This window comes from Varanus komodoensis, unplaced genomic scaffold (assembly GCF_004798865.1).
Source record: "Varanus komodoensis strain SLA01 unplaced genomic scaffold, ASM479886v1 scaffold40, whole genome shotgun sequence".
NCBI classification, from domain to species: domain Eukaryota; kingdom Metazoa; phylum Chordata; class Lepidosauria; order Squamata; family Varanidae; genus Varanus; species Varanus komodoensis.
Genome location: NW_025335942.1, coordinates 7,992,290 through 8,019,018, shown reverse-complemented (window position 1 = coordinate 8,019,018; position 26,729 = coordinate 7,992,290). Strand labels below are relative to the sequence as shown.

Below are 26,729 nucleotides of genomic sequence, written 5' to 3'. Positions count from 1 at the left end.
AAACAGACAACCTAAAATATGAAGCCATGGTTTGTTGTTGTGTTCGTTTGTTTGTTGGCTTTTTGTCCTGCCAATATTTGAGTAATGCTCCCGGAACAGGTGACAAAGTTGAAAGTTTGAAAAGTTACAAAGCATGAAAATGCCAGGTTTGTCCCTCATCTAAAGAGACAGGGCGGCTCATCCAGTGCCAAAAGCAGCCCAGGGCACGAGCTGTTTACAAATGCAGGAGTGTTGCTGTTCCTGTCACAAGCAAGCCATTAATGCTGAGCAAAACAGCATCTGAGACACAGGAAAACTCGTTGGGAAATCCTGAGGGTTGAAAGTAGAGCGCAGCATGTTTTGCCCGTGTCCTCAGATTTTGGGAGGAACAAAAATAAAGAGCCATGAGAATCGATGGTGCTTCCAGACAGAAGGGCTCCTAGTGCTGCTCCTCAAAAGGCAGCGTGCAACTAATCCCGCTCTTCCCCATTAACCAAAGCGAAAGATGGAAGATACTCGGAAAACATGGAATGGATGCAAACAGAAAACATCACGGAATTTGGGGAAGGAGAACGTCAGCTTTGTCTCTGAATGACAGAAATGCAGCAGAGCTGACAAATTGGAAGTCTGGGGGGCAAACTCTGGACCCTTTTGACCCCCCTCCAGGCAACCCCCAGGGCCAGCTCCCAATGTGGGGCAACTGAGAATGGAAGGCAGCCACTTCGTGGTTTCTAAACCAATAATCAGGCGGAGTGAAAATGCTCCAGCTCTAGGTTGACAGATGGCAATCAGATTTCCTGACCAATTGTCCCTTAGGTAGGCTAACGAAATTTAGCATCTCAGCAAGCATTCCCGGGCTTCGAGCAAGGTGTCGAGAGCGAGGGTAAGCGTCTGCCATCACGCCGCCTGGAAGGGCCACTCCCCTGATTTGCAACTTGCATCGTCTGCATCCCAACAGCCAACATGACTTAAAAAATGCCTACCACACTTCGTAAAAGTATTTCTGAAATGACGGTCTTCTTATGCAGACGTCTGTTCGGCCTTTCCCCTGTACTTGCTTGTTTGTGCAAGGCAGAGCTGAAAGAAAATAACACAAATATTTGAAATACAGAAATTTCAGAATGTAAACTATTTAGAATGCTAAAATGGTGGCTTGAAAGGTGCTTTAAAAATCAAGGTGATAGGCAGCAGGTATCACTTTGATGAGCTGCTCCTTCCAAGACGCTTGAGTCCAAAGTACCCATGGCTGGCAGGGCTGGGAGGGGAACTTAAACCACATTTAAACTCATGATTAAATATACATTTCAATTCCTGTGGGAAATTCTGTGCTAAGACTCTGGTGCCCAAGAAATGAAACATTTTCTTCCTCTTTATCACAGTGAATGAAAGAAGACATGTCCGTTTTCCATGCAGGTTTATTTCCCCATGGATGCAAGACCACAATGTAGTTAGGTAAACAGCACAACATCGCCCCCTACTGACAGTTTATAAGTATCACAAGCATTACACTTGTGTACACATCTCCCATTAATGTGGCACCTTCCTTGAGGCTGCGGACATCCAAGGGTGCTCTCCACAGGAAAGAACATCAGCCCACTTCGTTCATTCCCGATAAACTTGCTCCCCGCTCTGCTGAGGCGAGGGAATGTCTCACAGCCAAAAGAGGCTCCATTTGAGTCTTGCAGGTACACCCTGTGCAACCCATTCCGGAAGAGCTCCCAAAGCGACAATAATTTTCCACAAATCGTATCCCAAAAATAGCATATGGTTCACCTGTTACATTTATTCCCTGACCTTTCAGAGAAAAGCTCCCCAAACGAAATGGACAGTATTTTTAATAGCCTAACAAATAAGCCATTAAAATCATCTAAAAAAAAACCAGAAAGGAGAATACAAAGTGACACTCAAAACAGGTCTTAAATCCACAGTATGGATAAACTGGACTGGGACAGGTGTGCCCTGCGTTCATGAGGTCTAGGAGCAGACGGGGAATAAAATGAGGCTAGGAGCCCATCCCCAGGTTATAAAACAGTCAAGTAAGAAAGGTGACCATGGGGCTTACAGGGTTAGTCCATGTGATGCGGACATGGAAAACCATCTTGAGGTCACTCCTCGACGCAGGAAACGGCCTTGACTGAAGCGATGCAGTTGGTCAGCCCCACGAGTGGCCAGAAATGGCCTTTGCTCCCACAGAACCTCATCGCTAGCCTTCCACCCCACACAAGCCAGAAGCCAGCCTGCAAGTCCAACCCCTACTGCCGGGCTTGAGCGTGTTCCTCCAAGATCTACCATTGCTTTCCTTCAAACGCTATTGTTTGTGGGTGAACGCGAGTCCCGACTCGCAGCAGGTTGGACCCGTCTTGTTTTATGGCACTGGAAGTGCAGCATGCAGTGGGAACCCGTGGAGCTCCCAACTCTGTGGCCCACCAGTTCCATCAGCCCTGGCCCACGCGGCCAATGATGAAGGACCATGGGAACTGCAGGCCAAAGCACCCGACGGCCTGCCAGCTCCAACTGTGGTGTGAGGGCTGCACGTTTTGCCAGGCCGGTGCAGAGCAATGGCAACTGTGTAAGCGCTCCATCAGTCCTATTATCATCCCACACCGATGGCAACAGATGGCGAGGTTAAGGAGATTAATGGGCAGAAACTCTGAAAGGGCCCTGCTGCACATCGCATCCAGATCGAGACCTATAAAACCTCCAATTTGGGAGAAGGATGAGAGCGCAAGCGGCCATCACACATTCCAGGCATCGCAGGATTAATCATCCTGCCCGTTCCTACCAATTTCAGCCAATATATCCAGCTTGTATCGATACCGAGTACTTTTTTCAAAATGCAGTTGTAAAAAGATGTCGATCGTTGCAAATTTATTCAACAGCCAATGACAGCCCTGGTGAAAATACCAAAAATGGAAGGCAAAATTATCAGCAGGGGAGGCACCGTTATAAGGAGCGACAACTTCCACTGGGGGCATTTAACTCAGAAAAGACTGCTAGGAAATAAGGAAGCGGCTTATAAAATTGTGCCTGGGGGAGGGGAGGAGGAGGAAGAAAGGAGCAGCGAGACGTCTTCTAGAGCTCAGGTCAGCCAGGAAGAGAGACTGCCAAAACAGGGCACAAAACACATGATTAATTTATGGAAGACGCTCTTGCGGGACGTGATAAAGAGCAGGGCTCTTCCCAGGTGCTAAACGCCCCTGCAGCTTCGCTGACAGGGCACCTCTGGAGAGCCGTTCCACCTTTACCTCCTCCACTGGGCTCTTCTTCACTCCTCACATGACTGTGCATATTTCTGCCATTTCCACTGCTCAAGCTCCCTGTTACAATTTAGGGCTACACAAAGCTGAATGCCCCCGTTGTTCCTTTTGGTCGCCGTCGCAGGGCAGCTGAGGCCCGGCTGGACGAATCCGCTTCCTCAACACCACCACAGAAGACCAGTCTTCAGAAGCAGCATTGCTGCCCACAAACACTCAGTACCACACTCAGTTTCCTTTCAACTTCATGAGAAACACGCTTTCCCCCATCTCGATGGTCTACAGCAGGTGTCTGCTTAACCAGCAAAGAATGAGGAAGCCATCAAGCGTCCCAAGGGTAAGTCCTGCAGAAGAGGACAAACATCGGGGGAAGATGGATGCGTTCACACCGTGTGTGATGGCCACAGTTTGCACTGCTTTTCTTTGATGTACCAGTCAGATGGTCAGGCGTGTGGTGGCAACTCTTCTCCTCCCCCCATCTCCTTCCCTCTCAGTCCTCCAGGTGGCATCTCAGGAGGCATCATGGAGGGAAGAGGTTAGGCAGAGTGGAGAGGCGGAGTGGGGGGACTCCAAGGAAATGATGGGTGGTCCTGAGAGGGGGCAGTGCAGGGAAGGCAGCGACGACCAGCCCCATCCAAGAAGGGGAGGGAAGAGGCAAAGATCACGGGAAGGATGGAGAGGAAGATGGAGAAGGGCAGGACCAACCAGGAGATGCCCATGAACGTGCAAGATTGGAAGCATGTGGGCACTTCCTGCCAGAGGGAATCCACAGGGCAGAGAGAAAGACAGTTGAGTGGCATATGGATGTACAGCGATGCTGGCGAGGAAAACCTCCTCCTTTTCTGCACCCTGCGTCGCCTCCCCCTCGGCCGCCCATGAATTCCGTGTGGCCCCCGCTTATTTCTTTAGCTCCTGAGCCTCTTTTCCTGCAGGGTCCTTCTCCTCCTATCTTGCACTCACGTCACCTTCCCAACGCTGCAAAACAACTTTATTTGCCAGTTGTGCAAACTCATCCCCTCCTCTCCAGCCTTCCCCATGCCTCGGAGTAAAGAAAGAAAACGGAGCTGATTAGCTTTAATCTTAACCAGAGGTTATATTAACTCAGCTTTTGCTGTACGTTCCAGGATAGCCCCCTCCCCCCTCAAGACTTGACAAACAAGATGCAGTCAACCCTCAACAAAATCTGAATGCCCATCATGCACAAAAGCCTTGAGGGCGTAGAGACATCCTGCATTGTAGAAGACAGGACCTGCAGCGATCAGGAAAGCAAATATCCAGAACCTCCCGAAATACCTGAAAGCAACGCAAACAAAACAGGAACATTTGCAGAACGTCAGGACGACGTGTGTTCTTTTACCACACTTGGAGTGGCTTAACCTGCGCCACGTATTTTCTGTCTTGGAAGGGATTCCTCGTGCGACACTCAATTGCATGGCAACCCAAGTTCATTTTTTAACAATTCCAGGATGGAGGAGCCATGGGATATGTTGCTCCGTGATGGCAGTAACCATCTCTTCCATGGTGCTTCCCGACATGGCACCCTCCAAGTGTTTTGGACTACACTTCCCATCAACCTCAGCCACAGCATGGCCAATAGGGCACTGGGCTGGGAAATCTAATCCAAAGCATCTGGAGAGCCCCATGTTGTGACTGAGAAACGCCCAGTGCCACCGGGTGCTGGCGGAAGAACGTAAACGGACCGGCCATCTCTCCCAAAGAAGGTTAAATATCTAGAACTGGTTGTTGTTTTTCAAAGCCATTCTTCATTGCTGCCAAGCAGAAGAGTCGGACGGCTGCACGGTAAATAGCCAGGCTGCAACCGCGCCACAAGGACAGGGTCCTCAGCACTGGTTTATGGAACAGAGTTGCGTCCACTTGCCAAAGCCAGGCTCCTTTCTAAGCCCCCCTCCCTAGCCTTGGATGGCAGCCGCGGGCGGAAAATCTCCCGAGAATCAAGCTGCAACCCAAGATCAACCAAGCAGCCAGGTAAGAAGCTCCCAGGATCAGGGTGCAAAGACCAAAATGAAAACCTAAATGAATGGAAATGTAGTTTCACAAACATTTAATCAATACAAGTATTTATAGCACAATCCCATAGTCCATATACATCAGCAGGGAGGGATATAAGATACTAATTAAATCTTTTGTGCTACCAGCGCTTGAAAATATGCTGCTATCGGGAATCTATGCCAATATACCACTGGAATTGTGCCAGTGACTCTGTTAGCACGTACAGAACTTGGTGCAGTGGTGAAGAGTGCAGATATGGGACTCAGGCGACCTGGGTTCGAGTCCCCGCTCAGCCATGGAGGCAGCTGGGTGACTTTGGGCCAGCCATAGACTCTCAGCCCAGCCTACCTCGCAGGGGTGTTGTTGTGGGGATGAGATTGGTAGCAGGAGGAGAATGATGTAAGTCACTCTGAGCTCTTTAAAGGTGGGATACACCCTGGAGAAATAAGTAATAAGATAATTTAGGGGTACCACTATTTTGGCCCCTGGCAATAGCATTGCAGGGTGCCAGCAAGAGCCGTGCAAATCCAGCGTCCTCGGGGGCCACAAAAAAACCTGCCCCCTTTTTTCTACCCAGAGATAGCGACACATACGATTCAGAAAAGCTCTCCCGGAAATCACAGCACAGCACACGGCCGGCAGAGCCCGGACCCCAGCCCAGAAAAGCAAAGGGAGCTCAGGACTGAGACCTCAGATGCCGAGGGCAAGTCCGGGAGGCATGTGTGAAAGGGCGCGTGCACAAGGAGGGGGTGGCGGAATCCGGCATTCCTTGGCATCTCCGAAGCTTCCCAGGGCCCACAGCTCAGCAACCCCAGACATCCCCGCCAGGCAAAAAGCTCCCCTCCACTCCCGCAACCAGGGACACGAAGACACGTCCCCGGCAAGCGTCTCAGGCGGCGACGGCTGCAACCGGCGCCTCTCCCCAGCCTGCAGTTTTGCAAAGTGTCCTGGCAAACCATTCGTTGGCCCCCAAGAGGCAGAAGCAGCGTGTTCCACAGAAAGGGGCAACTGCAGAGCCCCCCTGCCACCCCCTGGCAGCCCAGCTGCCGCCAGCCCCGTTCTGGGGAGCCCGCGGCCTTTCCATGGCTGCCGCAGGGAAGATTCCCGGCCAGGGCGGCCGGCGCAGGGGAAGAGGGCCCTGCACGCCGCGGGCCGGGAGGGGGAAGCCTGCGGCCACGTGCCCGCGATGTTGCCAGGGGTCCACCATGCCCCACGGTTTCCCAGAAGGGCCCCAAGTTGCAAGCGGTCTTGAGGTGGGCTCTGCGCCCTGCACCCGCTCCCAAGCCATCTGGGTGGCTAGTCCAAAGTGAGCAGCTTCATACACCCCAGCCACCAAGCGCTCACAACTGCCTTCCCACCTATGCAAACAGTTTCGCCACGGAAAGATGGCATCGGACAGAAAATGTAAATTATTTGCCCTTCTCTTTAATATCCAGTGAAGGATTATCCTCAATATAAGTAATATTGAAATATTTATTTGTCGTTTGAAACAGTTCATGTCACACTTGGTTGGATTACTGCAAAGTGTTATATGTGGGATTGCCGTTTCCGTTGCAATAAGCTACAACCGAAACGCTATAAACGAAACAGTCCCTGAGCGAATTTTCACAGAGTCGGTTGTGGCCACAAATATGATCAGCTTATTTATCTTTCTCCAAGGGTATGACATCTCCTTTTTCCACTTAGACAGGAGCTTTGTTGCCCATATGGAAAAATGGGAAGGGAAGAGCAATTCTCTTTCCGGCGTGGGAACCATCCCAGAGCATTTCTCGTGGCTCGTGGGACCGCTGTGAACACATCAATGGCTTAGAAGGATGTACTTGGCATCTGCCAAAGCGACAGGCAACAGAAAGCCAGCATAGTTGTTAGAGGGGGCCGCTGCATCGCAGTCGGCGCTTTGGGATACCCGAGTGATCATAAACAGGTTCCTTCAAGGATCGCCTGGGAGGGACAGCAGCTCATAAAGCAGCCATTGGTCTATGGGAGAGAAGGGAGAGAGAGCTGGCCAGCGAGTTGTGTGAACTTGGTAGGCTGACCATGGGAGTTGGCCCTCAGCTTCCCCTGCAACAAAAACCGCTGGGAAATCCTCAAGAGCCAGGGATTTCTTCGCCAGAAAAGCGCTTCGGAAAGGGTTCCGAGTCCCAGAGCAAAAAATCCGGAGATGTTTTGGGGAAGCGGTGCAGGACTGGATACGAGTGGACGACTTCAGGCTCAGTCCAAATAAACCGGAGGTCTTCTTCATCCAAAATGCAAGCTGGGTACCGCCTGTTCTGAACAGCACCCTGAAGGCCGGCAGCGTCACGGTGCCGTGGACTCAGAATTCTTCCTCAAGTTCTGCTTCGGCAGGTCCGAGTTCTGGAGAAGGGCACATCTGAGCACCGTGATCTATGCCTTGTTTATCTTGTATCTGGACCTCTGCAACACACTGTTATGCACAGCTCCCTCGCAAAGCATGTGGGAAGGACCACAATGCTAAATGTGTCGGCTTGCACGTCGGAGGCCATGGATCAGCCACCTGAAGCCAGCTCAAGTGCCTGCCATTTTGTTCCCAAGTCCTGATTTTTGGCCGAAAAAGCCCTGAACAGCTTCAGGAGACATGAGGACTTGAGTGCAAATGAGTCTAACTGTAATTTGAGATCTTTGGGGCTGACGGGTGGGGTAGAAATGCAATTAACAATTAAATAAAAGTGTGGCCAAGAGCTGTTAACTTGGTGGGTACCGGAGAAGGACCCTTTCACAGGCAACATCTGCCAGGGAAGGTCAGGTTGGCTCGATCCCTACCGAGTTTTAGACAACCAGCAAAGCCCATTTTGTAGCTGTCATTTGGAATTATGCCGTTTTGTGAATCCTTTGATGAACCTCAATAGTTCCTTCATTATTTTGTCTTTCTTGTATTAGTCTATGCTACAAGAAAGAATAACATATTATTCTACATTGTTTCATTCTAGTAATATATTGTTTCATTTTTCTTATATTGTTCTACATTGCAAAGTAGAAAAACAATGTATGGATACTGTTAATAAATATAAATTGTCCTGAGACGCACAACATAATTGCATGGGATAAAAATACCCAAATAAATAAATAAATATTGATCGAAAAGAACAAGCAAGTCTAAGCAAATGGTGGCTCTTCAACTCTGCTATGATTCTGTTCCCCCAAACTTTAAAAAAACAAAAAAGCAATGAGCTGCATTCTAAATATCGGCCATACCACCCCCATTTTAACAAAAGTACTCAAAGACTCTCGGTATATTCTCCCTCACTGATCAGCACAGTCAAGAATCTAGGCAAAAGTAATACTTGAATTAGGTGACTTGGAAAAAGGCTACTCAGAAAGGCAGAAAGCACCAGCACAACACGTCCGACGCAGACGGCACGGGGGAAGTGCTTAACCTCAGCCCTGCACTGGAAGAACAGTGTAAAAGCCTGCGATGTCACACGTACTCGCCTAGAGGTATTTATTTATTTGTTATTTATTTAAAACATTTCTATGCCGCCCCATTCGCCGAAGCCTCGGGGCGGCTCACAACATAAATTAAAATATAATACATTAAAAATATAAAACAAATTAACAATTTTTATTTATTTATTTATTTATGGATTTATATCCTGCCTTTTTCCTACAAAGGGCTCAAGGCAGCTTCCATCTCCTCCTCCATCTTATCCCCACAACAACAACCCTGTGAGGTAGGTTGGGCTGAGAGTCTGTGACTGGCCCAAAGTCACCCAGCTGGTTCCATGGCCGAGCGGGGACTCGAACCCAGGTCGTCTGAGTCCCAGTCCCAGGCTCTTAACCACTACACCACACTGCCTCTTACACTTACCTTACAATATAAAAGGTAAGCGAGGAGTAAGGCAAGAGGAACGCAAGGAGACCAACTTCCACGCTGCACGCGCCCTTGTGTTGTCAGAGCGCAAACCCGAAATCTAAGCCGCCCATCCCTTGCGGTGCTCAAGATTTCAGAAGGAGGGAGTGGAAGACCGGATACCAGAGAGGTCCCGGTAGCGTCTCTCTGAGTGTGATACTATAACAGAAAGCGTGGTCAGGCAAGTGTGTTGTTTGTTGACCACACAGATGGGTTGGTGCCATTTCCAAGCAGCTCAGCACAAGAAGCAAGTCAGGAGGCCGGCTGACTCTGCGCTCGGGAAAAGACGCAATTGCAAAAGCAGCGGCACGCGAGGCAAAGGAAAGCGGCAGCCAACTTGTGTGCTCCTCAGGCTTCCTGTGGGAAGTGGGGCGAGCGACCCAGAGCGATCCCACAGAACGGGAAGAGACGAGGAGGGAAACTTCCCCACCCCCAACGCCAGGAAAAGCCAAGGGAGTTTCTTGGTGCAGGAGGACTCTGCCATTTCAAGGCGTTCCTGTGTGTGTGTGTGTGTGTTGCTCACCTCGTTCTGCTCCACATCTGCAGGATGCCACATGCAGTCCTGTGTAGTTGCTCCCCTCCGCAACTGCCTTGTGATGTGCCAAAAGATGCAGAGCTAAACAGATTTAACCAAACTCAATAGCCCATAACACCCTGCATTAGCTCATCTGCCCAGACCGACCCGTCTAAGTAATTTGTCGCTTAGGCGGGTCTAGGAACTAACTTGACAGAGGGCTTCTGCCTAACCACATGTAGGGGATCCTTACGTGCAGAAGTGACCAGCGTGACAGTCCTCTTTTTTCCAGTCCTTGTTTTTCCAGGTCACTCTAAAACTAGCGAGAGAGAGAGAGCGAGACAGAAAGATGGCTTGGCTGGCAAGAAAGATGCTTTGGGGCAAATGATCTGCCTGAACTGCGCACCCAGTCAAAGTTGCTGAATGCGCACATTGGAGACAAGCGCCAGAGACGACACCACTTCCTTCTGCCTGCCTTTGCAACAGGCCCAGCATGATGGGGGGGGGGGGATATAAACAGCAACACCGAAGGAAACCTTTCCGGAGGAGTCGGCTTGTACGCCTGCAGTCGAAATGCTCCGCATACTTCTCTTCATCAGATTATAGCTGCAGAAGGGAAACCGGAGGGCAGAGCCGATGCCGGGAGCCAGCCAGCCGCTGCAGTCATTCACAAATGCTGCGCTAAGTAGGCCAAAGGTTTCCAAAAGGCGCAGGCCGGCGGCAGCGGCGACAAGTCCGGCCCACTCCGGACCCCATTTCTTCCCACACAGCCGTACCTTGCGGCTGCAACAGGACGGACGGAGTTGCGCAGGCGCCCCCATCAATACTGTGGGGCCGACTGGAGGAACAACGCGGACCTCGCCTGGCACCTACTTTAGGAGGAGGTTGCTGGAGAAGACAATCGGAATGGAGACCACGGAGGGCATGCAGGAGGAGGAAGCGGAAATGAAAATGCGACCGGTCAGAATCAAATGACCGGTGAGAGAGGAAGAGCAAGCCAAAGGAAGCCCTCGTCTCCCTGCTGCACTTCCCAGCCAAAGCAGACGCAGCCGCTCCACAGAACTGCGTCGGGGGCTCCCCCCCCTCCGAGGAGCAGCACCCGACTGGCCGCGGGCTCCCCTGCTTCGCCGGCTCCCTTCACCCGAGGGAGTCAACCTCCCCGGAGCCAGCCTGCGGCACTGCTTCGCACACGGACCGCGCGCAACGATGGGAATGCGACCGGCTTGTGTGGACTGTTGGCCGGAGGGGTGGATGGACGAGGCACCTGCGCACTCACCAGCGGACATGAAGAGAACCCCGTTGCGCACGCGACCATAAGCATCTCAAGCCACTGGTGTGTGGGCTGTTTAAACCCCCCCCCCCCGGCACTGCCAGATGGCCAAGTATGCTGCAGAACCCCATGATGCAACACCCAACAGCGCCAGCCATTCATGATCTTGTGTGCATCTCCCATGCACGGTCCTCCTCCAGTTACTCAGCCCAGGAGAATTTTGCTTTTATGATGCTACCAAGCCACCGAGACCTTTCTCTCTAGATAGATTTGGGCCCCAGACTCAAACGGTCAAGATTCTTCTCACCTCCAGTGGGAAAGAGCTTGCTATTCTCCCATTAGACGTCAGCCCATAAAACAGCATCAAGGGTTGCCCTGTTGAGGCACTTATAAAGCATAATATTGCCTAGGATGGTATGTACCATTCTAAGATTTTCAGGTTAAGCAAGATCCAGAATAAGTTTACCATTGCTGCCTTCTGCATAACAGCAGCCAGCTAGCTTGAGCATCACTGCCAAGTCTCGGAAAGACCTTCCACCAGTGCTGCCCTCAGGAGTTTCTCCTCACTCATCACCGTTTAAGATCGCCACTCCTTTCTGCTTGGCTCCTAAACAGGGCGGGTGCGTTTGAGCCACGAGTCTCCTTGGATGATCCCGCTAGAAGATGGGACTAGTGGCCAAGATTGGCCTCCTGGCAATATAGCTCTTGGCTTCTCCAGCGCTCCCAAGCCTTCTCACTGTGGCGCATCCCTGGACACTTCCCTGGAGAGCAAAGCCAAAAGCATCCACACTTGCGGGCTCCCCATCACTAGGTATGGGTGTCCAAGAAAGCAGAGGAGAAGAAAATGGACGAGTCTAGAAACACGGTGCTAGAGGAGAGCTTGCAAATAATACCTTGGACCAACAGAAACACAAGCAAGGAGGTCCTGGATCAATTCAGGGCAGAACTTGTCCTGGAAGGAAAAATGGCAAACCTGAAGCTGTCACATTTTGGACCCATCATGAGAAGGCGAGGCTCCCTGGAGAAGACAATCGTGTTCTGGAAAGCTGAAGGCGGAAGATGAGGAGGAGACCGAGAGAGGGATGGGTGGACTCCATCAAGGAAGCCTTGAATCGACTGAGCGGAGCAGGACTGTCAAGGGCACTTTGGAGGGCCACCATAAATCAGAGACAACCTGGCAGCTTGTCAAGGCAACATGGAATGTTACCAAGACAGAAATTACTGCATTAATGTATTTATGAAACCAACCAAGGCACTCCAGTGTTTTAGCTTGTTTAATTCTCCCAATTAGGAGGACATCCAGAGTGCAGGGAATCCCGGCTGTTCCCCCATCACAGACCAGAGGTAACAGAGGGAATTCTTCTCCTGGTCTTCTCCATGAACCCCAGTAGCCTTCTGAGGGCAGGATTCAGAAAATGGAAGAGAACACACCTTTGGAGAGAATCCCAGCTTCCATGGACTGGATGGGTAAACCCTGCAGGGTGGATTGGGGGAAAATGCCCCCTCACCTTTCCTTTTTTCAAGAAACATCCCAGCATCATGCAGGGAAGCGACATTTTTTATTCCATCCCTATACCTCTTGCCCAAGCTTGCTTTTTGTAACATCTTGCCTGATGAAGTGAACTGGAAATCTTGAATGTTTGCACATTTTTTGCAAACTTGGAATATGATGATACAGATTTTGACGCTTAACATTCTGAAGAGTTGAGAGCTCTTGCTGGCTCGTAGTTTTACAAACTGCCTCTCTCCTAGCTTACGTACACAAAGGTTTCTACACCAAGTATGTAGAAACAACCCCCTTTGGTTTAGATTATCTCAACGCATACATACTTGGGCATCCAAGGGCAGAAGAACTAAGCCTGGCCTTGCGACAACATTTAGCAGTTTATTGTTGGTGTGGGCCCAGGCAGTACCTTTCTTTAAAAAAATTATTTTCCTAACTTTCACACAGGGGCACCCTCCACTCTGTGGAAAGTTCTGTGGATAGTTTCTTAATCACAGTGACAAACCACCCTGGACAGGACAAACTGTAATAAACCATACCAACCACACTGCCACAGCTTAAATATTCAAAATGGCCACTAGCACATGCTGCAACTCATCATGGCTTCAATAAGCCTCTAGTCCTCAGCGATCATGCAGATGAGGCCATGCAGCAAGAACGGAGAGACAGAGGGCCTCCCTTTGCTGCTACTGCAAGGGGAGGCAGCCGGGACATGCCTATTTCTGATCCAAGGTATGCTGAATGCTTGACTTTCCACAGGCCGATTCCTCATCCATCACTTGGGACGTTTACAAGCAAAGGTAAACCAAGAACGGACCTATTAAGAACGACACGGCTCTTTGCAATTCTGGGTGTCCCCACACACACGCCAGTCTCTCCTCCCACCAACTTATCTGGCCTCCCCCCATTCAGCCGGCCGATATTCCATATCACTGCGGGAGAGCGCGACCTTGCCGGATTCCTTCTTGCAGGAGTTCTGCACCTCTGCAAACCTCAGCTTTTTCCTGAGTGAGTCTTCCTCCTTCTCGTCCATGAGCAGTGTGCTTTTTGGCACCAGCTCTGCAAGCAGGAGGGAACGTGACTTGGTATCAGCGAATTAGCAGATATATAACTTTTTGGCCAGATCTGAGTAGGAAGGAGATCCAGCGTTTCTTCTTTCTATCACAGATTATCCTTTCCTGCTTTTCTCAGTAATTTTTTCTGCATGTCCATCATTGTCACAGCCGTCAGCAAAGGTTGCTCTGCTGCGTCCTCCCCGCTGTAAGTTGAAGGGTGCAAGCTATCAGTTCGATGCGGACGAGTGCAAAGTCTTGCACTTGGGGCACAGGGATGGGTGTCATGAGCACAGGATAGGGGACACAGGGCTGGAGAGCAGCACTTCGGAAAGGGACCTTGGGGTGCTGGTTGACTGCAGGCTGAACATGAGCCAGCAGTGTGATGCGGTGGGCAAGAGGGCGAACGCCACCCTTGGTTGCATAGCCAGAAGCGTGGCTTCTAGATCAAGAGAGGTGTTACTGCCACTCTATGTGACTCTGGTGCGCCCGCAACTGGAGTATTGTGCTCAGTTTTGGGCCCCTCATTACAGGAAGGATCTAGCCAGGTTGGAGTCAGTGCAGCGAAGGGCCACTAGGATGGTGGCCAGTTTGCAGGGGAAGCCATATGAGGAGAGACTGAGGGAACGGGGTCTCTTCAGCCTGGAGAAGGGGAGACTCAGAGGGGATCTGTTGGTGACATGCAGGTATATGAGGGGATGTCACACGGAGGTGGGTAGAGACCTGTTCTCCCCTGCAGAGGAAGGCAGGACGCGCTCCAACGGAGCCAAGCTCAGGGAGCCAAGGTTCAGTTTGGATGCCAGGAAGCACTTCCTGAGAGTCGGGACCCCGAGGGTGTGGAATGGGCTTCCCCGGGAGGTCGTTGAGGCCCCATTGGTGCGGGTGTTCAAGGAAAGGCTGGACATGCACATGGTGGGCGTGCCATGAGTGGAGCCGGCTGGAGCCGGGGGTCAGACTAGATGGCCCGGGAGGCCCCTTCTGACTCGCTCTGCTTCTATGTTACCATGTGTCTATCCAGGTTCTCTGCAGAAGTTGCACAACACAAGAAAGGGGGGCTGTGTGGGAGCACCGGAGCTGCGCAATGTTTCCCCACAAAAAACTAAGCAAAGTGAGAGCTTGGAGGGAATGGTCCGAGTTTGACCATTGGGGCACGGAATTCCAGAGGTGAGCATCCTGCTAACACAAAAGAGAAGGGACTTCTCCCATGGGGGGGAGGCAGGAAGCTGACAAGCTGCCCTGGGCACCACCACAAAACGGGCGCACTGCAGATGAAAGCTTGCAGCTGCCCCGACTTAATCACAGCCAAATATTCCTGAACCCCGCATTTCCGAAGGCCTGCCGGATGGAGAGGGTGGCTTGGAACAAAGCCTTTGTGCTAAAGCAATCGGTGTGTCCTTCTATCATCCAAAGGGAGGGAGCAGCACCTGGGCAACTGCCAGGAAAAGCCTTTACAACTGGACTCAAATGAGCAGCGACATATAAATATTAAGACATAAACATTAAAACCGCGTTGGAGGTACGCGCAAATCCCTGGCCAACCCAGGCCTCCAGTTCAGGACTGGGGAAGGTGGGGAGCCAAGTCCCACAGCTTCAGCTGGTGCAGCCAAAGGGCAGGGCTTCCAGGGGGAGCGCGCGCCCCCCATCCTGCCGAGTCAGATCCAGGAGTCTCCTTAGAACCCAGGATAAATTATGCTTTTGCACAAGCCCCACACGCAATTCCTGGACTTCTGGCATTGTTGCCTAGATTTCTGGGCACTGCAGAACCCCGAATAAGGCAGTGCTTGAAGTACGCTTTTTTCTCCCCATCTATACGTCATAATTTATACAGAGGTGAGTAAATTCTCATTCCTTAGCTGGCTGGCCACGCTCTAATATACTCCTCTTTTTAAGAAAAAGTTTCTCTTGCCTGATGTTAAAATATCACCGCCTTGCTTCCAGCACGCCTGGATTTACAACAGTTGTGCAAAAACTCTGCCAGCCACAGGCAAACCTTTCAGGAGCTTTTGAGCAAGGGCCACATTCAGGCTGCTGGCATTTCACCACGTGGGCATGGGAGGGTCCTGTTGCAGAACCACCACAAATTCAGCCAAATTCAGCTGAGATATGAAATGTGTCAGTTGCAAAATCATCTCAATCTTAATCCTGCCTACATAAAGAGGCATGAAAGGCAAGAGGGCAGGGAATGAACCCAGATTTTACCGGGGGAAAACAGTTTCTTCCACTTTTTCCTCTGAGCCCCAAAATGAAAAAGGAATCACTTTAGGAGAACGCAATTTAAAACGGAGATGCGCACCGCCCCCTAGAGTCAGGCATGACTGGATTTAATGTCAAGGGGAAACCTTTACCTTTAATTTAAAATGAAATGCAAATATTTTCTTTTCTATTTAATATGCTATTTTAATGCAGATAACCTATCTCTGAGAGGCGCTCTTTCCTCCAGAAACAGTTTTTTCTGCTCGTGCAAGCAATGTCGCATGTTATTGCTGCTGACGGCTTCTGCAACTTTTATGTGTTTCTTCCTATTTGCTAACTGAAAAATATGGTCAAGCTCCTCAAGATGCGACAGCTTTCAGTTCATCTCCACTACCAGATATCTGTGTAATTATTGTGTGAAAAGTTTATGAAATCATGTTCTTTTAACATTGTACCAACTAGCATTACTGTATGTGCCAACTTTCCACAAACTGGTGCGTGCCAAAGATGTTGGGCTACACTTTCCATCCCCGCAGCCAGCACAGGATGGTGGCTGGGGATGGTGGGAGTTGTAATTCAACACATCCGGAAAGCATCAGGTTGCAGGCAGCTTGCGGCCTCTTGATACATGATGGGCACAAACCTCTTTCAAGGCCATTTGATTTCAGTGTGAAAATAAAGAGCACGTTTATTTTTCTCTAACTGAAATCAATGGAAATTAAAAGCAATTAACTCCATTTAGCTTGTGCCTGATGCACTGGGTATTTTTGAAACATCCATTTATCAAATTTAGATCCCACACTTTGGCCGTGACAGATGCTTGAGGTGATGAGCAGCAAAGTAATGCACGGTTCTCCAATCAAGACCGCGGAGCAGATCAGCTCGAGAGAGACCTAAATGGCGCCCATCGCGGCCACAGCAGACCAGCAACTGGCAGGCCCGCTCTTGGGTGCGTGGGGGGAGCAGCGTCTTCACCTACAGTGACACGAAATCACAATCACAACCACTCTCCACCGGCCAGGCCTGCATCCAGACCCACACGGCCTGTGCTGGGCGGCACACTGCAAGCAGAAGCCAGTCCTGTGAGGAGCAGTCGAAAGAGCTGATAGAGGAATAAATATGTTCAGCCCGGAGAAGAGACCCCGGCAGAGGGTTGGGACGTGTGATCTCCAAAGCCCCTTCGAGCTCCAGGCTTCCATGATCAAAGATGGAGCGGTGCCTCCAGGGCAGGAAAAGCTGGCCGCCAAGATGTCCGTGTGTAGCATTCTGGAAGAACGTTATCCATCTACTCAGTCAGTCAGTAAAGCATTCTGTATCTTTAAAAAACCCTAGCAGTTTCAAAGCCACACCTAAGGAGCAGGCGGTCCAGGTAGTCCGAGGGAGATGCAGCTTGGGCAGGTGTGCAACGAGGCTGCAAGACCAAGTCTTTGGGGGGGCACTGTGCATTTTTTAGGTTGCCATCCTGCCGTTTTGCTCTGAAGGACTCAAAGTGACTCCCCTCCACCTCTTCTCAGGCTTCTCTGGGCAGGGACCGCCGAGATGACTAGTGTGCCTGCCAGCAACCCGCTGCTCCGGCCCGGGAGCTTCCAGCGACTAGAGTCCTCCTCTCCCGGTCCCCGGGCCGGCTCTCAGCTGGCCCCTCCACTTCTGCCTTGGGCAGTTTTTTTAGGCTTCGATGGAAAGGGACCGCAGAGCTGGGTGTCCCCAGCAGGACGGTGGCGTTGAACCGAACATGCAGTCACCTCACCCAGCAGCTTCCGATCTGTCTTGACGGGCAGGTGTTGGAAGAATCGGACGGCCATTTGAGGCCCACCCAGGTCAAAGCCCACCGCATCAGGTCCACCATGAATTGGCAGGCATCTCCGTTGCGCTGGCCAAATGGACCACCAGCCCAGTAAAACCAGTGGTTCCCACAACAAGCCTGGCCGCTAATCCAAAGGCTCATTTCTAAAGGGGACACAGTTGCTTCTCTGCTCCCTTTCCTAGTGCCATTTGCTCCCACTGCCCCAGAGATCATTCCACATTTGGACGAGGCGAGATCCAAATAGCTGCCAAGGTTCCTCCCAGCCAACCAGCCTGGAAAAACCCCGTGGCTGACGGTTCCGAGAGCCATCAACCAGAAGAACCAACAGGGGCACGTGCAACCTATCTGCCAGCAAGCCGGGCAGGGCGTTCCACAACCAGACGGGAGCCAGGATGGAACGAGCGGGATAACTGAGCTCGTACAGAAACCCTGGAACTGCAACACTACGTCTCTCAGCAGCTCGTCGAAGAATGGAAACCGGAGACTGGTCAGAAATCATGAGGAACGGCACTGTTCGGGGACTAAATTGCTGGCCGGGGTGGGAATGGTAGGACCGTTGCTGGCGGCAGTGCGAAACCGGCCCGACTGGCTAGACCTGCCGTTCGCCTGGCCCGGCCCGGCCCGGCCCGGCCCGGCCCCAGTTCGGAATGGCCGGCGGATGCTCTTTGCCAGAGGAACCGCGTACCTGGCCAGGGCTGGCAGCCCCGTCAATTATCTACTCAAGTATTGTCAGCTCTTTGACTGCAGCCACATGAAGCCACGATGTAGGTGTACGGCTCATCTTATCTTACTCATTCTGTGCCATTTGTTAGCAAGAGCAGAAGATTTCTGGTCCCCCTTGACCTGGACTTCTGTGCGTCAAATAGTTGCATAAAAATGTACTGGCTTTAGTCGCAGGCACCTCCAAATAGTCCACCAGGAGCCACTAAGGGCCAAGATAATTGCTTGCACAGTTGCAAAAAACAGGACAACCCCTCTGTGTTGACACGGAAGCTGTGCAGAGTCAAGCTGCCTGCAGGAGCGCTCTTATTTTGCTTTCCTTTTCCCGTTTTCTAATTGTAGACCGATCCGGGTGCTTGGCAAGAAAAGCCAAAGAAAGTCCATTGAAACATTCACATTCCTAGAAAAGTTATGCTCATCTCATTTTGTCAGTCAAATTCTTTTTTTTTTTTTTACAGTTAAGTTAGGAAATCTGTTTTTGTACTTGGCATTATTTATCAACTCTGTTGATTAAACTAGTTTCTGGTTGTTTGGTAACAGCAATGTGCTGGTCAGATAAAGGTAATGCTTACACAGCATCATTTCAAACTGAGATTTTATCCCCACCTGTTCAACAGGAGTCTGCAGTCCACATTCCCACATTCCCCAGTGGTTTATTTACCACCAACATGGGTGGCAAATAGGTGCTTTTATACTAGCCCTTTGCTTGAGTGATCGGCTGACCCTGAATGCCCATCTCTGCAGCCAACCGCACACTGAAATGTTCACCAGACTTTCAGAAGTTGTTCCTCAAAAAGTAACCAGAAAGAGGTCAGTTCCACCCCATGGACCAGAGTCAATTCTGTTAGATTTCTCTTAAAATTACTGGACCATCAGCTAGTTCTTTTCAGACAAGCGACGCCAAACTCGCTTCAACTCACTTCTGGCCGGAAAACCTGCCATCTGCATAACAACTGTCCATGCGCATGACAGAAAAAGCCCCCCCCACCGGAGAGGCCATAATTCTTCTCATTTGCAAAAGGCAACTGCGGGCTTTCTGCAATTCCACCTTCAAAAAAGAGGTGTTTTAAAAACCTTGTTACACCAGGGTGAGAGGGGGAGAGGCAGGGGAGCAACTAGCTGTTAAAATGTAAATAATGCATCAGAAACTGAAGTATCCAAACTCCACTTGAAAAAGGAGAATGTCACAGATAAAATAAACCAGATATTCTTTACTCAAACAAGCTCTTCGCTGGCCACACTGGGATGCTTGGAGCACCTCTGCCCTCAAATCCACCCACAAAACCCAGCTTTGCAATACAGCCGCTGGCCGTCCCTTCTAGGTTTAAACAGGCATTCATCCTGCACTGCCCCCATTAATGCTTCCAGGGGCTGGAACGAGGCCAGAAAAGGAAAAATCATTTTCCAGGTCAGCCCGGACAAGCGTGAGCGGGCGTTGCCCCGTTTCTCTGGCCATGGTTCCTGCCCTCTGTGGCTTCATCTAAGTCGCACTGAAAGGTCCGTGCGAACAAGGCCGGTGGAAGCTGTTCCTGCAAAATCCTGCACCGCGGCACATACACCAGGAGCAGGCTGGCTTCAGACTTGCAGGATGCAATCTGGTTTTGGCCAGAACCTGGTGCTCCACCAGGAGCTCGGTGCAAAAGGCAGAGTGAAAGCCGGGCGCAGCGGTGAGTGGAGCCAGGGGCTGCCCAGTCCTGACCTTGGATCTGGGAATCCCAAACCCCCTTCGGCCTCCTAGATGCTGTCCAAAGGTCGTAGGATTGCTCCTTCAAGCAGAAAATAATTTGCTCCGAGTGCGTGGAGCGCACACGCCTTTCACATCAAAACCTCATTCCATATTGCTGTGAACCACAAGCATTTGGGCAAAATAATTTGCAGAGAGTAATAATTTTGTTCCTCTGATGGGGAAATGTCTGAGTCCAAAAACCTTGTCAACTTACAGTGACTCCTACGGGGATCCACCAGCTGATCCAAATCCACTTTTTCCCTCCTCAAAAGCACACCAGTGGCCCCCACATGAATAATATCGCTCTACATTTTAAGAAGTTTGGAGCCCAGAAGGAATCACAGGAGGTGGAACGAATGACTGCAAAAGCGGCGGGCAACGACCAGCGAAGGCGATCTCTGGGCAATGAACGGAACATAATAAATGCAACTTCAAAGGTTAAAAAAATACAAATGTATAATTCTATAAACAGGATTCAGCAAGTCACTCTAAAACAGAAATAAGCTAAAAACTGTACCAAGCCACAGGTAATTACAAGCTAAACATGCCAGAAAATAAGATGTTTAAGGCCAAGGTGTCCACATTTTAAATCCTGCAAGAGTTCGCTGCATGGCAGCAGCGGGCCGGGGGGGGGGGACTCCTTTCTCACGTGGCCTCCTGCCTGTCTCCACCTGCGGGGACACCTTGAGAAGCCCCCCCCCCCACACGGGGCCACAAGCTCGCAGCCCCCTGGCCAGGAGGGAGGCTGTGTCAGGAAAGGTCTCCCTTAGGAAGGAAGCCTCCCCTCCCTTAATTCCTGCCCCCAGAGTACCGCGAGCTCAAACCTGCCCCCTTTGGCCTCCTGCCACTCACCTGCCACCTCCTTTCCATACTTCCTGGAAGACCAGGAGCACCTGGAGACCTCATCAAGCATCTCCGAGAGTCCTCCTTTCTCTTTTAATTTACTAATGAATCTTTTTCTGCATGACAATGGCATTCCAGAAAAGCGTAAAACCCCCTTCTTGTCTGTCAGCAACTCAATTTCAATGCCTAATTGATATGAACAGGAAAACTAAAGAGCCCCTATTAGAAGGAGCCAGTGGGGGATCCTCAAGGAATAACTGGGGGAGGGAACACACCCCCCCAAAAAAATCTGCAGGCTGCTCAGTTACCCTGTGTTGTCAAGTCTGGGGCTGAAAGCAGGGTGGGGGGGAAGCTGCACGGAAAGTTTTTGCTTGGGTTACTGTTCCAAATTGCCCCCAAAATGCCTCTTCCCAGCCCCATGCAGGCCAAGCTGCATTTGAAGGACTGCGAGGGAAACGGGGTTCAGACCTCCATCCGGCCACCTTCTCTCAGCCTGAACCACCTGATAGGCTTCAAAATGGGACAGAGGTCCCATGGGCGACGCCAAGCCGAGGCAGATGCCTGGGGAATTCCGGGAAGTGAGAGGCAGCCACACGCAAGCAGGACAAAGGAAAGGCCTCAACGGACCATGTGCAAAGTCAACCAAACCAGACTGCCTCCTCCTTATTGTGCGCTACACAATGTGCGAGCAGCTCCCCCAGGGAGCGCCCAGCAAAGGCGTGCAAAGTCTGTGTGCCCCCCTGAGCACAACATGTTGTCAGTCTGCAAGAAGTATATGCTGCAAACTTTGCGGGGCTGAAGTGGTGGGTGTCCCCCTCCGGGGGCTGAGAGAAAGCAAAGGGCTCTTGGACAGAACGGGGCACTGAACAAACACTGCAGAGCGCCGGAGACACGGTGCCGAGATGGAGGGCCTTAAACCGAGCCTGCCGGGAAGGGACGCAGGCTGGAGCCAACGGAGGAGGCAGAGAAAAGAAAGTTGTACCAGTGCCCCAAAATAGGCTTCTCAATAATGCAGGAAAGAAGCTGGAGCGTAAAGCACGAGAGTTTCAGTGTCCCTCCGCCGACACCGAGTGTGGGAAACAAGCCGAACGAGCTGGGGTTCACAAGGGCTGTTAAAAGCAACAAAAAGGCTTTTTTCCCAGGTACGTTCACATTAGAGGCAGAGAAAAGAAATGGTGAGGAGAGCGAACTGATAATGGAGGACAAAGGGAAGGCCGAAGGTGCTCAGTTCCTTCTTGGCACCGTCTTTCCGCAAAAGCAGATCTGGGAGTCCTGCGGCAGAGTGGAGGCACAAACTGGAGGGCCAGGACTGGAGCACGAAATTAATAAACAAATGCGCAAGGAGCACCTAATTCCCTTGAACAAATCCAGTTCTCCAGGGCCCGATGAGCTGCATTCTGGCCTAATAAAGGAACTGGCAGAAGAATTTCCCAGAACCGTCTGTGATCTTCAAGAAATCCCCGGAGGGAGGGGGAGACTGCCAGGTGACTAAAGCAGGGCTAACGCTGTCCCCATCTTGGATCCTCCGAGGTCCATCCCTGGGCAAATTCTGGAGTAAATCATGAATCAGTCTGGAAGGACCTTGAAGACAATTCAGTGATTCCTAGAAGGCAGCATGGATGTCTCAGGATCGAGTCTTTCCAGACCACCCTGCTCTCATTTTTCTGATTCGGTCACCTCCCTGGTGGGCTGTGGAAATGATGTGGACATAATATAGCCTGATTTCAGCAAAGATTTTGACTAAGTGTCCCGTGACATTCTGATCCCCAAACTAGCTGGAAGCAGGCTGGATGGAACAACAATCGGGTGGATCCACAGTTGGCTACAGAATCAGACCCAAAGAGTGCTCATCAACGGCGCCTCCCCAGACTGGGGGAGGGAAGATGGGCACCGCACGGCTCAGTCCTGGGCCCAGCGCTCTTCAGCATTTTCATTAATGGCTTGGATGAAGAGGCGCAGGGAATGCGGATCGGATTTGGAGAAGACACAAACGGGATAGGCGATACCCTGGAAGACACCTGTTGACTCATGTTCAGCTTGTGATCCACAGCACTTCCCAGATCGTTCTTGTTGGCAGTACTGCTGAGCCAAGGAAGCCCACCTTGCAACCCCATTCTTAGGTGTACAGCTTGGCATTCATCCCTGATGAATCACTTCGAATTCGGCGTGCATCTTTCGTCCCATTCACACGTGCCCCTTCACCAACTGGGTAGCTTAAAGCCTTGTGGATTACAGAGCAAGAAAGTTGGAGGGGCTTGATTTGGAGTGAATCAATTAAACTTTAGGCTTCAATCTGGCATCCACAAACCCCGGCCCAGGGGACTCACCTGGGAGCCGGAAGGTACGAGAAGACAGTAAGTGCCATTCAAACGACGGGGCCCAGCTTCTGGCCCAACCAGAAAAACAACACTGCTCACATGGGCAGAACCTAAAACAGGCGCACGCACACATGCGTGCACACACACACACACACACACACACACACACACACGTGTGTTCCATGACAAAGGCGGTGTCCCGGAACAGCTCCACCTTGTTGCTCTGCTTGTGCCCTTCTTGATATTGCCCTCAGGTACAGGTGTTGTAAAAACACATTGTGCCGGAGGCTCCTTGCCTGGCTTTTTCAATTAAAGTGCTTTTATTTTCTCTGCTTTGTCCTTCCCCCCTTTCCAATCAGAAGACCTGTCAGAAGACCAATCAGAAGACTTCTCCCTAAGTAATTTATTTTGGTCCCATCAGGTGACTAAAAGAAAAGATCACATCACCTCTCCCCAGTTGCACGCCAGTTTCGTTTTGGGGCGGGGGAGAAAACGGGAGCCGATTCTTGACAAATCGCAGTTTGCAAGCCAGATACACCCGGGCTGTGTCTCAGAATATCCCGAGATCTCCCAAGCCAGCCCATGTGAAAACTGCCCGCGCCACAGGGCCAGACTTGATAAGTCGATAAACACACGGCTGCTAATGAAACAGCACAAAGCCTTCTCTCTCTCTGCAGCGTCTCCTGGATTTTGCCAGATTTCCCATCACACATACTCCATATTCCTGGCTGCCAATGGCATGGAAACATCTATTTTGTATAATCTCCCTGAGGTCAGGGTAGAAGTTTTCAGCGCTGGGATCATAACAGCATTTAACACCTCCTCAGCCGGGGAGGAGTCGAATTCCTGCACATGGGAGGCAGGGCCGTCCTTTGCAGGAAGGAAGGGGCTTCCGCAGCAGGATGGGCCATGCCTGCTCGGGAGTTAAGTCCCCACAAATACCTCTGAAGTTGGAGCAGAGGTGGGCGGCGGGAGGAAACCTTCAGCGCTATATTCTAGTTGAGCAGCGGAGCATGAGTAACTAATAGAAGCTTTTCGTGGTCTGGTGAGTTTAAGCTATGAGCTGAAAGTTTAACTATTAATGGGCTCTGGGTGTGCACGAGCGTCCACCAAAAGAGCATTTGCACGGTTTTTCCTCCCATCAGGTAAGCGTGGCTTATTCCCACCTTCGCTGTATTTATGGCAGACAGAAATAGCAACCATTCCAATGTGGTTCTTCCCTTCCAGGTGGGATGCCAGTTGCTTGCACACATTTATGCACTGAAACGGTTTGTTCCTTGCTGGTCCTTTCCAAGCCCCTTCAGTTGCTTAAAAATACTCCGGGACTACAGACGTAGCTGCGGCATCCGGATCCACACGCCCCAAGGCAAACTTCGCCTGCCAGCCCCCAAACCAGTTTCCCCTGGGGAGGAATGGGGCCAGCTGAGCAGGGGAGTGGCCCACACAGCCTGGAGCTGCTTCTCCCTCCAAGCTGGGGGGAAAGGCAGGCAGGCAGGCAGGCTCCAAAGGAGAGGCCGGGCAGCTTGGAGCATCTGCTGGGGAACAAAGGAGGTCAACTGACCTGGGGGAGCCGAGGCTGGCAGAGGTGCAGGACTGGGAGGGAGCCGCCGGCCGGTCTCGGCTTACCCACGGCAGGTCTGGATGTGCCAACTGCAGCGTGTGACGAAGTGGCAGCCAGACAAAGCATGGAAACCTGCTGCCGAACTGACAGGAAATTCGGATTCTTCTCGGCACAGAAAGCATTTGAATAGCAAGCCCCGAGAAAGCCAGAGGCTTAGAAGGGCAAGCAGGTCTGCTCGGTCGACCACGCGGCTGTCAAGGGGGAGCGCCAGGCCCCTCCTCCCCCACACCAGTTTCGGGTTGCAGAGCGACTGCATGTTCCAGACGTCCCTTCCCCTTCGGGGTTCTTGCCAGGGCGGGGTTTTTCCCTGGCTGCAAAGTTGGCGAAGAAAAGGAGCCCCCCAAGGCACAGCGAGGACGTGGGCAGAAGTCCTACAAATCTGCATTTTGCAGCTCAGGTCTGCTGAGCTGAAGGTGGTTTTGGCTCCCCTCCAGTCCCCCTCACACAAAAACTAGGAAAACTGGTAGAAATATACGAGGGGGGCAAGAGGATCCAAAGGGATGGGCGCTGTTTTTATTTTTGTTTGCTTTGTTTTGTTTCAAATATAAATGATGGCAAAGGAGTCAGCAAGCAAGAGAGAATGCAGGAAAAAACGTGGACTCCTAGCACTGACCTGTGAACTCAGATGGTCCTAAGCTTACAAAGCAGTTGGGACTCTTCGCTGCTGGGAGTTCAGCAAGGTACAGAAGGAGCAGCTGAGCCAAGAAAGCTGGCGTCTGTGAAGCACCGCTCTGTAGATGCAGGCCAGAAAGGCGTCCTCTAAAAGAAGAGCTTGTCATGGGAAGCACACGCAAGATTTAAGTGGGAACAGTGAAAGTGGGGGCAACGCGAGCACAAAGCAGCCTCTTCCGAGGAGTCTTTTAACCTTTGCTCGGAAGCCTGTTTTTCTCTTGAATATTTTTGGGGCCTTCCCCCCGCAAAGCTCCCACATGTCTGGCAGGGAGAGAGCATCTTCAAGACACCAGGAAAAAGGTGGGCACTTCATCCTTTCTCCAAGGTATCTCCATCCCTCCCAGCTTTCCAACTGCCTTTCCAGGATTAGCTGGGAAATCTCCCCACAGCGCCCAGCTAGAGCAAGGGGGAAACGCAGCCCCAGCAAACAAGCTGCAAAGGAAACCGGGAGGGGGCGGGGAGACAGGTAGCTCCCTTCCGCTGCCCGTTCTCTTACACAAAACCATCACACACTTTTTGCAGTCTGGGGTGCCAGCCTTGCGCTGACCACTAAACCTTCTTGCTGCAGCACGTGCTCTTGGGAAGCAAAACCAAACCTCCCCTGGGTTAGCACAGTCATCCTTCGACACCCGTCAGTATCAGAAATGCATGTGAAGCTGGGAATGGCAGGCGGCAGGCTGAGAGACTCCCAGCACCGCTGCTGCCCAGGACCCCAGGGCCCGCCCATCTCCTCTCCAACGGTGCTCGTCACACCGCCAAAGCTGCTTCCCGGGAAGTGTGACCGTGGAAAGGTTGTGGTGGGAAGCGCAAACGCCACGCCAAGTGCCAGACCGCATGCAGATTTTGAAGGAAAGGGAGGCCTCTCCCCGGGCAGATGCGACCAGGCCAGCATCTCAGGAACGCAAGACGCCCCAGCACTGCCCGCAGCACGGATGGCGGTGTGCTGTGGCCTCACGCATCCTGCCCAGGCCCAGGGACACCGCAAACCAAGTGGCGGTCCCAGCTCCCGCCCTGTGCTGACCTCTCGCTTGAACCCAGCTGAGTCACTGGCCAACACAAGCTGGAAATGAGCAAAGGCCAAGACGGCACCCCAGAACCTTCCATGGGGCCCCCAAAGAATCCGGGGAGCACTTCCAGCTCACAGCTTTGCTGGAATCAGCACCCAAGTCTGGACTCTCACGTTGCTCCTGGTTTGCCCAGCATCCTGTGAAACCCGACAGCGGACCTAAAAGCAACGCCAAGCCCTGCACTATCACAGACCCCCTCTGAACGCTCCGTAGTTTCTGACCTGAGCCACCATTAGCATGTGCCCAATTGTCGAACAAAGCCATACGTGCTGATTAAATGGGACTTTCTAGCATATCAAATGTCTAATTCTAAG

At 51.5% G+C, this 26,729-nt stretch overlaps 1 protein-coding gene across 4 annotated transcripts in view; it reads right to left on the bottom strand.

The window, feature by feature from the left end:
• The window catches only part of CXXC5 (CXXC finger protein 5), a 63,885-nt gene that overhangs the window by 24,755 nt on the left and 12,401 nt on the right, over positions 1-26,729 (bottom strand). For 2 of the 4 annotated variants that reach the window (XM_044442874.1, XM_044442873.1), the window contains exon 2: positions 963-1,056. The exons of 1 other annotated variant lie outside the window; for it this stretch is intronic. The gene's annotated coding sequence lies outside the window, so the exon portion shown is untranslated. Of the gene's footprint in view, positions 1-962; positions 4,326-26,729 lie in introns of those variants that run through there. One more of the 4 variants, XM_044442876.1, reaches the window with a different exon arrangement.